At 44.0% G+C, this 16,731-nt stretch overlaps 1 protein-coding gene across 1 annotated transcript in view; it reads left to right on the top strand.

Annotated features, from left to right (window-relative positions):
- The window catches only part of MIB1 (MIB E3 ubiquitin protein ligase 1), a 1,882,202-nt gene that overhangs the window by 553,623 nt on the left and 1,311,848 nt on the right, over positions 1-16,731 (top strand). The window lies entirely within an intron of this gene.

Here is a 16,731-nt window from a genome sequence, read left to right as displayed (position 1 = left end):
ACCTCAAGGAGGCATACCTGCATGTCCCTATCAGACAAAATTGCAGAAGATACCTCCGTTTCATTGCAGGTTCAACCCATTACCAATTCTCTGCACTGCCTTTTGGCTTATCTACTGCACCCAGGGTCTTCACAAAATGCCTGGCACCAGTAATTGCATACTGCAGACAGAGGAATTCAAATATACCCATACCTGGATGACTGCCTCATCCAAGCAGAAAGCAAGGACATTCTCTTACATCATCTGATTTTTGTAAAACACCTTCTAAGTTGCCTAGGGTACACAGTAAATGAAAAGAAATCAAAACTAGTGCCCTCACAAAATATGACATTCCTGGGTGCCAACTTGAATACAACGGCCCAGATGGCTTATCTGACGCCAGAGAAACAACTACAACTAACTCAATACTTCAAAATAATGGCAACACGTTACTACTTGGATAAAACTAAGGCTTTCAGAAAATCTGACCAACTTTTTGTATCCTATGCTATAGCATCACAAGGAAAGGCTGTCTCAAAGCAGACCATTTCCAAATGGATAGGACATTGCATACGTTTTTGCTACACCCATCATGGAAAACCAGTTCCTGCTAGCATAAGGCCCCACTCCACCAGGGCGGCAGCTACACATCTACAGCCTTCCTCAGGGGGGTGCCAACCAAGGATATTCTGGAAGCTGCAACTTGGAGTTCAGTGCACACCTTCACCAAACACTATCACTTACCACTTTACTCTTAAGACTAGAGCTGGCTTCGCCACTGCAGTTTTGCAGGGCCTTCTAGCCTCCTCTAACCCTGTTTGACTCCACCTCCCATCCTTAGCTTTGGGATTCTACCCAAGTGTGATGACTGCAGCAGGGTAACACGATGAAGATAGTACAGTTTTGTACCTACCATAAATGTAGATGTTCGAGTGTATACCTTGCTGCAGTCTAGGTTACCCTCCCTCCATCCCCTCTGACCTAACTAAAACCTTGTAAAGTAAACTCCACGTATGAAGAAGGCCAAACCGAATGGATTAAAGAACAGCTTTATTAAGCAACAAAGTAAAATGAATCAAGCGCTTTCACCAGGTAAATACCTGGCTTTCTCAAGATAAAACATAGTACAACTGAGATGTTTAAATACATGTGTAATTGATCACATGGTTTCTAATTGATGTGTGAAACATTCAGTTGAATTAAATTAAATTAAATTAAAATACCCTTACTTGATGCATAAATCTCCTATGTGAGCATAAATAGTGCTTGTAATAGATCTTAAAAGCTTTTTAAAAATTACTAAAAAAACTCACTACGATAATAAATTTGCAAAAAATATATGTAAATAAATACATATGAAAATGCATATATATAAATGTAATATAATATAAAACAATCATAAATTGTGATCATAAAATTCATGAATTTCATAAAATTCATAGCCTAGCTCTTCTTAGTTTAAGCACGCTGGATATACTAATATTCTCATTAAGACCCAGAGGTCTGGCAGCATTGAGTCTGAGTTGCCATAGAAGCTCTCTGTATTCAAGACGTGTTTCCCAGTCACCTCCCCTAGCATCCTGTGTTACCTGCTCAAGGACCATGAACTTAAGTTGTATGTTGGGGCAAGAAGCTAAATGTTTAAAAAAAGCATTTGTGTCTTTCTTTTTGGAAATATCATATTGGTGCTCATAAATTCTTTTCCTAAGTGCTCTCTCGGTTTTCCCTATGTAAAAACTGAGGCATTGCGTGCATATTCCTTTGTATACAACCCCTTTTGCCCCACAGTTATAATAATGGTCAGCATCAAATCTGAATTTCCGGGATGGAAGGTAAAGGACTATGCACGCAATTTAATTTAATTCAACTGAATGTTTCACACATCAATTAGAAATCATGTGATCAATTACACATGTTTTTAAACATCTCAGTTGTACAATGTTTTATCTTGAGAAAGCCAGGTATTTACCTGGCGAAAGCGCTTGATTCATTTTACTTTGTTGCTTAATAAAGCTGTTCTTTAATCCATTCGGTTTTACCTTCTTCATACGTGCTTTCCGAGCGTCTTTCACCAACACCCCCTTTGATGGTTCCTCTCTCTTTGGATCTCAGGTGAAGGACACCCTTACCAGGTGTGAACAGGAAGGCAGGGCTCTCTCTGCTGCAGGGGTCCGTTTTTCCACCCCTTCCAGACCATATCCCAAGGGTCAGAAGAGTGGAAAGATGTGGTTCTGGAAATTCCAGGGAGCCCTGCCTGACGCACGTGGTGAGTCTCCCTCCAGGGGCATAGGAGGGAACAATAACAGACGCCGCCCTCGTGGCAGAGGGGGTCCGCAAAATCAGGGCAGCAGAGAATCTTTCTCTGACAAGCCCTTCCAGCATCCCTGAAGGGTTGCCCGGCTGTCCACCTCTGGAGGCAGTCGGGGGAAGATTATCGCTGTACCCAAGAGCCTGGCAAGACATAACACTAGACAAATGGGTACAGTCTGTTATATCCGGAGGTTACAAAATTCCCTTCGTTCCCGCTCCATTCTTGCCGAACAAGTCCCTTCCAGATGTTCCACCCAATCTAAGAGATCACGCAGTTCAGGAAGTTGCAAAACTGCTAAAAAAAAGGGCCATCCAGCAAGTCCCAGCAGACCAGCAAGGATCCGGAATTTACTCAAGGTTCTTTTTGGTACCAGAAAAGACGGGACTGGAGACCCATTTTGGATCTTAGCAGACTAAACATGTCTGTACAAAGAACCAAATTTCGGGTGGTCACGCTACAGTCTATTTTACCCTTCCTGGGTCAGGACAATTGGATGTGCTCTATAGATCTTCAGGATGCTTACTACCACATCAAAATGGACAGGTGCTCCAGAAGATTCCTGCACTTCCGGCTGGGAGCCAGACATGATCAGTTCAGAGCTCTGCCCTTTGGTCTCACCACAGCCCCCAGGGTGTTCACCAAATGTATGGCAGTAGTTACCTCTCATCTGAGATGGCAAGGATTCCAGGTGTTTCCATATCTAGATGACTGGCTCCTCACTGCTACCACCAGGCATCATCTTTTGCAAGCCAGAGACTATACCATACAGATGTGTTTCAGACTAGGTATCACTATAAATTTCGAAAAATCTGCTTTATCGCCTTGTCAGTCTATCGCCTTTATAGGCGCAGACTTAAATACAAAAGACACGTCAGCCAGTCTTCCAACAGACAGGGTGTTAGTCATTTGGCAGCATGTCTAGGTCTTGTTAGGTTGCAAAAGAATTCAAGCCAGGTTCGTACTTCAAACCCTGGGTCTCATGGCAGCGGCAATCATACTAGTCCCTCTGGCCCGTTTCCACATGAGGATTCTCCAGTGGCTCCTTTTCACCCAATGGTCCTTTCAGCAGCTTCCCATGTCTCACTTGATTATCATTACAGAAGCATGCAAAAAGCACCTTGCGTAGTGGATGGTCTCCCTATCAGTACCCCTGGGCAGACCATTTGTACTTCCCCCTCCAGTTGCTACGGTAACCACGGACGCCTCCCTGATCGGGGGGGGGGGGCATTATCAGGGCAGAACAGTCCAAGGCACTTGGCAACCTCAGGAGTACCATCTGCACATAAACGTCTTGGAGATGAGAGCCGTGCTTTTAGCGTTGCAAGCTCTTCAGGACTCTCTTCCTACCGGGACAGTTGCAATTCAAACGGACAATATGTCAGTTGTATGGTACATCAACAAGCAGGGCGGAACCAGGTCCTACTCCCTATGTCGAGAAGCACTCAGACTCTGGCAGTGGGCGATCTCTTCACAATGGTTTCTGACTGCAACGCATATCCTTGGGAAACCAGCGTCGTAGCAGACAGGCTGAGCAGAGCTATTCTGATGCCTCACGAGTGGTCTCTGAATCAAGTAGTGGCGGACAAAATCTTCTGCAAATGGGGGCAACCTTGCTGCGACCTCTTTACCACCCCCTTCAACAGCAAGTGCAGCAAATTCTTCTCTCTCCTTCCACATCCCGAGTATTCCCCCAGAGACGCTCTAGTCCAAGATTGGCCTCAGGGACTTCTATATGCATTTCCCACGTTTCCTCTAATTCCCAAGCTGATACAGAAAGCTACCGTACTGGGTTGCAAAATGATCCTCATTGCCCCGTACTGGCCTCGACAAATATGGTTTCCGTTCCTGCATCATCACCTTATCGAGCAGCCTTGGACTCTGGATCTAATTCCAGACCTTCTGATCCATCAGTCAGTCGGCTGCATCACTCCCCACAATCTCTCAAGCTCACAGCTTGGTTGCTCCACTTCCAACCCTAGCCAGGCTTCCGGATATCTCCCAGTCAGTGTGTGAAATCATTTTATCATCGCACAAGTCTACCACTAGAAAAACTTACGCTAGTAAGTGGAAACGTTTTTCTTCGTGGGCAGAGGCTAAGAATATAGATCCTTTTTCAGCCCCTGTTTGCCACATCTTGGAATTCCTCGCGGAGCTTTTTCATGCTGGCTCCGCTTCGGCTACAATTAGAGTGCAGTTAGCCGCAATCTCGAATTTTCACATTGGCCTTTCTGAAAGTTGTATAATGTCTCATAAGCTTTGTAAGGCCTTCCTCAAAGGAACCACTCTGCTCAGGCTCCCGGTTAGAGATCCTCCGCCACTGTGGGATCTGAATTTGTTTCTAGCCTCTCTAATTTTGCCCCCCTTCGAACCGTCAGCTTCCTGTTCGTTGAAGTTGTTATCGTGGAAAACACTTTTTCTGGTAGCAATTACTTCAGCCAGACGAGTTTCCGAGCTGCAGGCTCTTTGTACACGTCCCACAAAGACAGGGTTGCTCTTAGGATTAATCCATCCTTCCTTCCTAAGGTCTTTTCTGAACAACTTGAATCAGTCCGTTGACCTTCTTGTGTTTTTTCCCAACCATTCCAATAGGGACGAATATAGGTTACATCAGTTAGATGTTCACAGACAACTGCATTTTTATTTGCACAGGACTAAGGCCTTCAGAAAATCGGATCAGCTTTTCCTCTCTTATGCAGAGGGCAAATAAGGTATACCAGTATCAAAAGTAACTTTATCCAGGTGGCTATCAGCTGAGGAATAAACAATTGGCCTGTTAAATCAAAAGGGCACTCCATAAGAGCATTAGCCACTTCGGTTGCTTTTCAGGCTAGGTTGCCCATGGAATCTATTTGTGCAGCAGCTACGTGGGACAACTTAACATAAAGAAGTTATGTACCTACCATAACGTTCCATGTTAGTTGTCTTCTCTCGCCTTCTTTCTTGCGTCCCCCCCCCCCCTCCATCCCCCTATCCTACTATACCGAGAAGAATTTTCTCTATAATATTGCTCAGGCTGAGCCTTCCCTGGCTATCCCACTCTACCTAGTGGTCTTTATAGTTGGGCTTATGTATGATAAGGATAGGATTCCTTCATTATTTTGTCTGCTGTTAGTCTTACCAAACGAGATCTGGGTATCTAGCGCCAGGCATCATGGGATATGGGGAGGCCTCGAGCCAGTTTGTAGCCCTCGAGCTTTAGAAGATGGCCGAGTCAGAGCCGAGGATCAGCTCCGAACCCAGCCAGCAAGAAAGAAGGCGAGAAAAGACAACTAACATGGAACGTTATGGTAGGTACATAACTTCTTTTTAAATAGAATGTGAATGTTATCCATCAGATGTTGGATATGTTGGGGGAAAACTCACAAGGACATCTGAAGATAGAATTGGAGAAACTCCTCTAGATAGCTCTCTAGGTGGGCAGACCTGTCATTAAATGTGGTTACAGCACTGTAGATGCATCAGCTCAGGGTGGCTGCTGCAGGATCAGTAATTGTGGCGTGCACATTTGAAGATTCCCATCTCTTCCAAATGCTGTCAAGATGCAACTCTTCAATGCTTTATTAGATAAGGAATTAGTGTTGTACCACCCAGTCAGTGTCTTCAAGAAGTTGGGATAGAAGATGGAAAAAATGTGGGGGTCTGTGAAATAACTTTCTTTTATTGATTCCCAGGCATGATGGGAATTATGTTTCATGTAAATTTGCATTTTTACCAATGTCAGCCCAAAGAGAGGCTAGAGAGGGCCAAAAAGACTTTTCTGAATTATAAATGGCAAGACCAGAAAGAGAAGTTTAGAGACCAACATGACAGGGACCCAGACTGGGAGCAGCACTGACTACCTTATTTAATGGACAGTTAAGGACTACCTGCTACTCCTATTTCTCTATTCCCCCTCCCAAAATATGTCATCCCAGCCCTTTACTCTTCTGTATCCCTGTCAAACTCCGCCCAGACTTTAAGTGGCATCATTACACTTGGGGTTATCCTGCTGGCAGGCTACCTGCAGTTGGCCTGAATTCCAAAGTCCTGGTCCGGTGTCAGTTGCTGTCACCTCTTCCCTGACGTCAGTGCGCCAGGGGTATAAAAGATGCAGCCGACGCCATTTTCTTCAGTCTTTCTTGCCGCGCAGTGCCCGAAGCAAAAGCAGTTCACAAGTGCCGGTTGGCCGACTCCTGAGATTTTCGAAATCGAATTTCAGATCCTAAGTCTTCAATAAAGCTAAGTACCCCATTGTGGAAACTTTTTTCTTGCTCTAGACTGATGTCAGAAAAAGTTAATTGTATTTCTTGTGGGAAGCAAATACCTCATAAGGATTTTCATTCGTACTGTATTCCATGCCTAGGCCCTGACCACGACGTTGCTAGTTGTCGGTTTTGTGCTAGATTTAACCAACGCACGATTAAGCGTCGGTACGATTTTGCTTTTCATTACTTTGGCCGAAGATTTAACTATATAATTCCGTCGGAACAACCGATGACCAAATTCATAAAAAGCGCAAGGATAAAGAAAAGGACAGGCATCCGAAGTCCAAAACCGACGAAGCCTCTTCTAGGCCAGTCGCCGGTGCTCAGTGAGGCGCTTTCACAGCCCCTGACTCCCACTCCCTCAGAGCCACAGGCCGCCTCCAACTCCCACGTGAAGACAACTAGGCCTCTGGATACTCAAGGTATTGACCCTTCGGAAATTAATCCCTCAGATGGGTCTGGAGCCGCTGAGCAGGCATCTGCTTCTGAGGGGGTTTTCAGACCTACACAACTTTATATAAAGCCTACTTCAGCATCCAAGACAAAGTCTAAAACAGTTTTAAAGACAAGGAAACAAGTACAGCATTCTCCAGGACAGACTTCTATGCCTAAGAAACAGATGCTCAAAATGGCCGAAGACCTAATTACTTTGATCAGGGGTTCCCATCCCCTACCTGATAAGAGGCCTAGGCAAGATACTGAATATGATTCGTCTGATCAGGTTTCCATTTCCTCCGATTCCTCTTCAGAACAGGGATATTCTATTCCTCCCTGTGAGGATTCTGAAGCTGAAGATTCTATTCCTTCAGCTTCTCCTCCTGAGGATTACTCATTTGGGGAAACCGTGCATACCATGAGGGAGCATTTCCACTGGGAGAGCCAAGATTATTCAGATTCTAAGAAAAGGCTTAGAGACTTTCTTTTACTACCTCAGCACAGATCTCTTGCAATTCCTCCTGTTCTAGACATAGTAGATGATGTATTTTCAGAGTCCGGCCTGTCTCCAGACTCTTTACCCCCTGCTCCTGTTAAGCCGGACAGATACTGCAGGGTTCCAGATTCCCATAAATTTCTATATAAAAACCCTGCTGCTGACCCAGAAACTTTCTCACAGGGTCCCAAAGGGGTCAAGGCTGCTACTGATGAAAACCCTTTCCCCTCAGATAGAGATTCTAGGGCTCTGGACAGATGGGGGGAAAAAAAGTCTACACTTCTGCTACCTTGGCTGTAAGGGCTTTAAATTGTCAGTTTCATATGCTCAAATATCAGCAATACTTATTGCCTTTGTTAAAACAAAAAATGTTGACAAATTCTGAATGTTTTGAGAACAAAGATTTGCAGGATTTATTGCATGCAGCTGAACAAGTGGGAAAACATACTTTGCAATGTGGCTATGATTCACTGGAGGCCTCGTGCAGGGCTGCTGTTACAGGTTCTGTTACTAGAAGGCATGCTTGGTTAAAGGAGCAGAATCTGCCTGATCATGTTAAAGCAAAATTATTGGATGCTCCATTACAGCAGGATACTTTGTTTGGTGTTAAGGCAGAAGAGGTGTTGAAGAAAATGCAGGATAAAGCTAAATCTATGCAGACAGTAAAGGATTTCTTACAGGTACAGCCACCCAGATTTAGCAGGAACTGGCCTTCTAAGAATTGGTCCTTTCCAGTGTAAGACAGGCCACAAAGAGGCAGATTCAGACGCCCTAGAGGCAGGTAACAGCCCCAGGGCTCATACAGGCCCAAACAGTGGGGTGCTTCTACCTTCAAAAGCGGAGAAGACAAATCACAGCCTTATAGGAAACAGTCCCAATGACTTCCCTCTGCCAATGCCAAGCACTTATCTTTTGGCAGCACCCTTAGGGGGAAAGCTAGCACTTTTTTCACAAAATTGGCACAGGATCACCTAGGACAAATGCGTCTTAAATATAGTCTCTCAGGGCTACAGGTTCCACTTTCACACCCTTCCAAAGGCAAAAGGTATGCCAGACCTGCCACACAATCAGTGGGCAGATGCCCAAAAACAAATTTCATCTCTCATGGACATGAGGGCTATTCAGCCAGTGCCACAAGAGCAGAGACAAGGATTTTACTCAAGACTTTTCTTAGTACCAAGAAAGGACAAAGCCTGGAGACCAATTCTGGACCTGTCTATTCTAAATACTTTTCTATACGTTCCAAAATTTAAAATGTTGACTCTGCAGCAGCTTCTGCCCATGCTGGTCAAGAAGGCTTTGCTTGTAACTTTGGACCTCAAAGAGGCATACCTGCATGCCCCAATCAGACAATCTTGCAGAAGATACCTCAGATTCATAGCTAGCTCAATGCACTACCAGTTCTCTGCACTGCCCTTTGGCTTATCTACTGCGCCCAGGGTCTTCACAAAATGCCTGGCACCGGTAATTGCATTTTGCAGACAAAGAGGAATTAAAATATATCCCTACTTGAATGACTGCCTTATTCAAGCAGAGACCAAATACATTCTACTAAAGCATCTGGCGTTTGTAAAAAGATTACTAATTTGCCTAGGGTACACAGTAAACGAAAAGAAATCAAAACTAGTACCCTCTCAAAAGATAATATTCCTGGGTGTAAGCTTAAATACAACTGCCCAGATGGCTTATCTCACACCAGACAAACAAAGGCAACTGACTTCTTACTTCGAAAACATGGCAACAAAGACCCAGTTATCTGCAAGAAAAATTCTGCAGGCTCTGGGCTACATGGCATCCTGCATTCTACTAATTCCATATGCAAGACTGTATATGAGGAAACTACAATGGTATCTAAAAAGTGTTTGGACTCAACATTGCCACAGCCTGGAAACATTAATTACTCTCATTCCCTGCCTGCAGCAGGAGTTTCGATGGTGGGCACAGGCCTGTCACCACAACAAGGGACAGCCATTCACTTTACCCACAGCCATGCAGACATTAACAACAGATGCATCAGATTAGGCCTGGGGGGCACACATGGCAGGAAAATGTATTCAGGGCACATGGCCCACAAGCCAAATGCATCTTCATATCAATCAAAAAGAGATGCTATCAGTACAAAATGCCCTGACAGCCTTCAAGGACCTACTTCATCCAGGACAACTGCTGATAAAGACGGACAATACTACAGTCATGTGGTACATAAACAAGCAAGGAGCCACACATTCCTACCCCCTCTGCAGACAAGCCGTGACTTTGTGGAACACAGCATTGACTTATCAAGTACACCTGCAAGCACAATTCCTGCCAGGAAAGACAAATACTTTGGCAGACGAACTAAGCAGAAACCTCATGGATCCTCACGAGTGGAAACTAGATCCACAAATCTTCAGCATGATAACAGGGAAATGGGGATGCCCAGACATAGATCTATTTGCCTCCCCTCACAACTGCCAGCTACAGAGATTCTGCACTCGGACTTATCACGAACAAGCATGGAAAGTGGACGCCCTTTCATTCAGCTGGAAAGCCCTTACAGTATATGCCTTCCCTCCTCTGTCTCTCCCCCCCCAAGGTACTCCTAAAGGTCAGACAAGAGAAGCCAAAAATTATCCTGATTGCCCCGGACTGGCCACGCCAGCACTGGTACCCAGTCCTAAAGAGCTTGTCTCAAGGCCCAGCCTGGACATTACCTCAAATTCCTCATTTGCTGACCCAACAAAACAATCCGATCCTACACAGCCAACTCAGAGCTAAATCTGGCTGCATGGCGGATAATGTAACCATTCAGAACACACCTCTCTCTAAAGCAGTTATGGATGTTATTTTGGAGGCCAGGAGGCCCAGCACCAGAAAATCTTATGCAGAAAAATGGAAGAGATTCTGTACTTGGAACCAGGCACAGGGAATTGACACGCTTGTACCAAATATTCCTCAGATTTTACAATACCTAACTGAGATGCTGGACAAAGGCCTATCCTTCTCATCAATTAAGATCCATGCCTCTGCCATTTCAGCTCATTACAATACGGACCGACCTATTTTTTCTCATCCACTGCTAAGGCAGTATCTCAGAGGGGCCAGAAACATAAGACCTCCAAGGAGAGCTCCAATACCTGCATGGGACCTCTATTTTGTCTTGGAAAAACTCACACTGCCTCCTTTTGAGCCAACCAATACAGCTGAGATAAAATACTTATCATGGAAAACAGCTCTTCTCCTAGCAATAACTTCAGCAAGAAGAGTCTCAGAGTTACAGGCACTAATGGCTGTGGAACCTTTTATTATTTTCCATCCGGACAGGGTTTCTCTAAGGACAAACCCAACATTTATGCCTAAGGTAGTGTCCAGTGTGGCTCTTACCCAAACCATACATTTGCCTACCTTTTATCCAAACCCGCAGAATAAGGGGGAGAGACTTCTGCATTCTTTGGACATACACAGACAGCTACGCTTTTACTTGGACAAAACTAAGGCTTTCAGAAAGACTGAGCAACTCTTAGTGGCATATGCTGCAGGATCGCAAGGAAAAGCTATTTCAAAGCAGACTATTTCAAAATGGATAGGACACTACATTCGTTTCTGCTATTCACAACATGGCAAATCAGTGTCTAAGGGCAGTAGGCCACATTCTACCAGAGCAGCAGCCGCTTCAGCAGCCTTCCTCAGAGGAGTACCAACCAAGGACATTTTGTAGGCTGCAACCTGGACTTCAGTGCACACTTTTACATAGCACTACCACTTACCTCTTTACTCTAAATCCAGAGCAGGCTTTGCCACTGCAGTTCTGCAGGGCCTCATAGCCACTCCTAATTCTATTTAGGCCCAGCCACCCAACCTCAGCTTTGGGATTCAACCCAAGTGTAATGACTGCAACAGTGAAACACGATGAACATAGTACAGTTGTGTACCTACCATAAATGTAGATGTTCGAGTGTATTCACTGTTGCAGTCCAGGTTACCCTCCCACCATCCCCCTTTCATTGCTGGGGCTTATCTGTACTTCTCTATTCTATACAACCTATGTGGTGTATTTTCTTGTAGATGAAGGTTATGTGCATGCTTTTTTATGATCAGAATTTTTTAGCCTACCCTTTTGGGGGGTCACCTGACATCTGGGGCAAGAAAAACTGAAGAAAATGGCATCAGCTGCATCTTTTATACCCCTGGCGCACTGATGTCAGGGAAGAGGCGACAGCAACCGACGCCGAACCAGGACTTTGGAATTCAGGCCGACTGCGGGTAGCCTGCCAGCAGGATAACCCCAAGTGTAATGACTGCAACAGGGAATACACTAGAACATCTACATTTATGGTAGGTACACAACTGTACTTTTTTCTGGAGCAAATCACAAGGTGCAGTTAAGTATTGCAGGTAGACTGCTAGGGATACATGCTGCAGTTTGTCTGTCCCAGAATTAATGGGGGATTACTACCCATGCCAAGAGTTCAGTCATTTGGTGCCACTTCTATTAAATGAACTGCTGTAGCAAGCAGCAGTAGAGAAATTCACATAGGATGATGAGGGCTTGGCTTCTAACTCAAACATTTCTGTTGCCATGAATTGAAGAGCCTTGGAGATCTCTCTGCAGTCTTTCAGATATGAGCAAATTAAGTTCCAAACTTCATTGGTCTTTATGGAGGTGTTTTGGAATGTCACCAGCAAAAGGTTTTTCTACCTTAAGACAAAGGTGGCTTTTCTTGGAAAAGGCTGGGAGGAACCATATCACAGTAAAGGAATTCATGAAGATTCTATGGTACATGGCATCCATTATCCTGATATTTCCATTGGCAAGGCACTGCATGAGGAAATTGCTGTGTTACCTTTGCAGTCTGTAGCAGCAGCAGTGCCAGACCATTAAGGAAACTGTTCCTTTGCCTTCCTTTAATTCAGAAGGAAATTCTTTGGCTGTGCTTACAGCTGCAGATCAGAGTAATTATTTGAAAGCCTCCCAAAAGTCAAACCTTAACTGCAGATTGGAATTGGCACATGCTTGGCCACATGCATGAGTCATTGGGCCAACGTTGCAGGGCCTGCTTTGGTGGAAAACATTAGCTTCTAGGATGGGATTGGGAGACTGGACTAAGCAGAAAACTAATAAGGGGAAACTGTTAGTTCCTCTATCAAAAGTTGTACATGCTTTTAAGTTTGCAAAAAAAATTATTTCCATATTCCAAACATGGCTTTTGCTGCATAGCTGTATTCATGTGTAAAGAAATGGCCATTTTTCTGATTTACAAGCTGTGAGCCATACATTCATAAAAATAAGTGTATTTGCGCGAATGTGGCAGCTGTCTATGCAACTCTGGCAGTACTAAAATAATTCCCCCAAAATTTTCAGCATGACCTTTTGGTACTGTCAGAAACTATGTTGTTGTTTCTGCATTCTGTCAGAGTCATTTTGTGATTGCTATTTGGAGATTTTGCATTTGGTACATGAAATTGTGTTTTGTCATGGAGTGGTGCAGTAACAGTCCATGCAACTTTTTATAATGTGGATTCTCATACACTGTAGAATGAACATGTATTTCATTTATTTGTTTTCTGTTATCCAGATCAATCTAGTTTGGGGCCATGTGGGAACTGGTGCCTGTCCTGGCGCAAGGCCTTGAACCTAATAGGAACAGTGTGCCAGCTAGTTGCAGGTTGCTGACACTCACACATGGCATACACTTATGCAGGTAGTTTGGTGGATCTCTAGTTCACATTTGACACATCTTTGAAATGTGACAGGAATCCAAAACATTTGGCTAAAACCTTCTTAGAGAGAGGTCATGCATACTCTGTTCTTCGCTTGTGTGCCTTCTGTGCAGAGCTGGAGAGCCAAGCACTGTGGGACAGCAGTGCTTACTACTGTGACACACTTCCACACTTATTTTATTAGTTAAACATTTAAAGTTAAAAGTAATTGAGGAAAAATATGCCAAATTTCTGTCATGTATGGATATGCATAAAAGATTATGGTTAAGAGCTACAAAGAAGCTTTATTTCTACTGGTCTTTTTTTAATATAGTTTGGTACTTTGGCATTCAGTGAGAGCGAGAATTTGTCATTCTCACTGTTTATTGTTTGGGTTATTTGACAGGATAGGCTGTTTACTTTGTGTATGAGTGCCTAAGTTGTAAGGGAGGACTGAGATTGCATAACAAGGGAGGATGGGAATGGTCCTCCTGTTATCATGTTTGTCCTTTTTCTTTGGCTGTCTAGCCTTAAAGTTTGGAACATAAGGACATTTTACCCCCTTTTGCTTATAATTTAGTTTGTTTTTATTAGGTTTGTTGTTTTTTGTTTAGGGGCTGTTAAATATGTTGGACTATGAATTTGGGAGACATTTTAATGGGTTGGTTTTGATGAATGGGTTTTCATTTGTTTGGTTTGGTTGTCATTAAGTTGATCTCGATACACTTTGTCTTGTCCTTTTTTATTCCGTTTCCAATTGGGTACTTTGTGGCTGTATGGAAGCCACTTAACTGGACAGTCCTTGCAGGTTGCATATAGAAAATGATCACTTGTGAGTTTTGGGTTTTGCTTGGTTAAGACAAGTAAAAATAAAAAGGCTCAGACACTGGACCCAACCCAGTTTGGTTTTGTCAAGAGCAGATTATGGCTACTCAACCTGGTAGACTTCTTTGAGAAGGTCACCAAAGCAGTGGATGAGGGCAGAATCGTTCATACTCCCTACCTTCACCTGGCCAAGGCATTTGACACAATACCCACTCAGGCATTGTTGAGAAACTCAAGAGGTTAGGTGCAAACATGTATGTCACCCGGTGGATAGCCAACTGGCTCACAGACAGGACCCAGGAAGTTAGAACTGGGGAGTCCAATTATACAAAGAGGACAGTCACAAGTGGAGTCTGTCAGGGATCAGTTCTTGGACTGCTCCTTTTTGCCATTTACTTTTCAGAAGTCAAGGCCAGTGTCAGTGGTCTCTGGCTGACTAAATTTGCAGATTGCAAATTAGGAGCTGTCGTTGAATCTCACACTGACACAAATGTTCTCCAGGAGGGGCTGACACAAACATCTGGTAGAGTCATGGACTAAATCTAAATGCCAAGAAATGCATAATCGTATCCTTTGGGACGTCATCCATCCCTGGTAACTATCATATTGACAACACACCCTTTGACCCAGTAGTCAGGGACTTGGGACACACATAGATAGTAATCTAGCCTTTGATCATCACGTGTCTACAGTAGTGAGGAAATCATTCTATATTACATAACTTATAAACAAAGGTATGGCATCTCAGTCCAAGGAAGTTATTGTTCCACTATATTCAGCATTCATCAGACCTATCATTGAGTACAATGGCCCCTTTGGTATGTACCTAACCAGGCATATCCAGCAACTGGAATGTCCACAGAGGTTCCTCACTAAAAGAGTGCAGGACATAAGTAATATGTCGTATGTAGACTGCCTCAAGGCCTTATCCCTGTAGTCTGTCTCCTACAGGGTTTTGAGGGGAGATCTATGCCTCGAATACAGGGCTTTGTCAGACCCCACTCTGATGGACCTCCTGCATATCCACAAAACATACAGTACCAGAATTACCCGTTCTAAGGACTTAAACTTTGCCTGTGATATAAGTTGGACCTGCTGGAGAGAGAGGTATTATCCCAGCAACTACCCTGTCTATGGAACAGGCTCCCCATTCATGTGGAGCAGAGTTCCTCCCTAATCTAATTCAAGTACAACTTGGACAATTGCATTGGAAACTGGAAATACATTCCTGGTTTGGCACCTATGTCTCTGATGCAGACAGATCACCTGTAAATGGTTCCTCTCCCTAAGCCCATGCTTACACTTATCAAGGGTATCAGAACTCATCAGAGATTGGGATGCATGGCTAGGCTTAAAAAGGCCCTTGTGGTTGTTAGCCTAGTAAACACCTTTGAACCTATGAATCAGAATTGCCTAAACATGCTAAGGCCTTGCTGATTCTAATTGTGGTGGCTGCCAGGAAAGCAGTTACTAGAAAATGGAAATCAAAGTCTAAACCAACCTTACTAAAAGTAGTAAATATAGTAAGAGCGATAAAACAACTGGAATTGGTATCTTTAGAAAAGGGTATGGGCAAATTACATAGGAAAAAAGGGATTGTGGCAACAATACATACTGTGGAGAATGAGGTATAAAAAAGGAAGGATTTGAATGAGCTATGTAATGTTTGACTGACAGTGGTTGGGTAGATTATAATAATGTTTGCAACTAAATTTATGTTGGTATGGTTTGTGATGTATAATGCTTGTAGCTAAGATTATGTCAATATGTTTTTTCTTTTATATAAATGTATGATTGTTTCTGTCATAAGTGATTAATCTGAAGTAGTTAACTTCATTTTATCTGCAACCTGTGTGTATTTGGATCCATATCGGATCTGAGCCGGCAACTTCACAAGCATTTGCCCCGAGCTCCAAACTCCTCCCCCTTACCCATAACACACCATCTCTTGCCTTCCCTCAGATCTCGTTTGCCGCTTCGTGCCTCAGCATTGTGATGTCCGTAGCTCTGAGCTTTAGAGTTTACTGTAAGTGCTTTTTGGGGTTTTTTGTGTTGAGAGATTTTCTCAGTTAGTTCCCTTTTCCTCCCCCTAATGCTTGTTCGTTGGTTGTTGTAAAAAAAAAAAAAAAGTTTATAGTTTTTGTGAGGTAGTTTTTGTGTAGGCCCTTTTTTTTTCCCTTAGTGAGTGCGTGGTCAGGTAGTGTGTTGGGGTTTTCTAGGTGTGGCTACTATTGGTTGGGATGTCTGAACAGCCAGAACCTACCTTTAAAAAATGCACAGAGTGTGACCATAAGCTTTCACCAGTGGGTTTGCCTGGGCGTAGCTCATATGTCTGCCCAATGCAGTGTTTGTGCAGGATATAATCCGAGGGCCCTGAAAGATAGGAAGGCCAAACTGGTGATAAAAGGCCTGCTTCCAGCATCTACTTTGGATATTTCAGCCTCTGCTTCTACAGCGCCCGCCCACCCCCCCAGGATGGGACTCACCCTCCCACTAGACCTGCTGAAGGGGATGTCAAAGGGAGAGACAAAAAACACAAGGATACACGACAGAGCCTACGGAGCCGAGGGCTTCCTCCAGATCCTCTCAGCGACCAGGCAGATCCGAGTCGGTCGTTTCCTCGTGCTCGACTCAGAGTCTTTCTGAAATGGATATGGACAGGATGATGAGGAGATTTATTTGGACCCAAATCCAGATGGGAGTCTTGCCAGACCCCTCTCCCTCTCGAGGGGGGGGGGACCTCCATGCCATTCTTTCATCAG

This window comes from Protopterus annectens, chromosome 3.part0 (assembly GCF_019279795.1).
Source record: "Protopterus annectens isolate FY-2018-M chromosome 3.part0, PAN1.0, whole genome shotgun sequence".
Classification (NCBI taxonomy): Eukaryota; Metazoa; Chordata; order Ceratodontiformes; family Protopteridae; genus Protopterus; species Protopterus annectens.
Note: the sequence above shows the minus strand (reverse complement) of the source record. Positions and strands in the feature narration are given on the sequence as shown.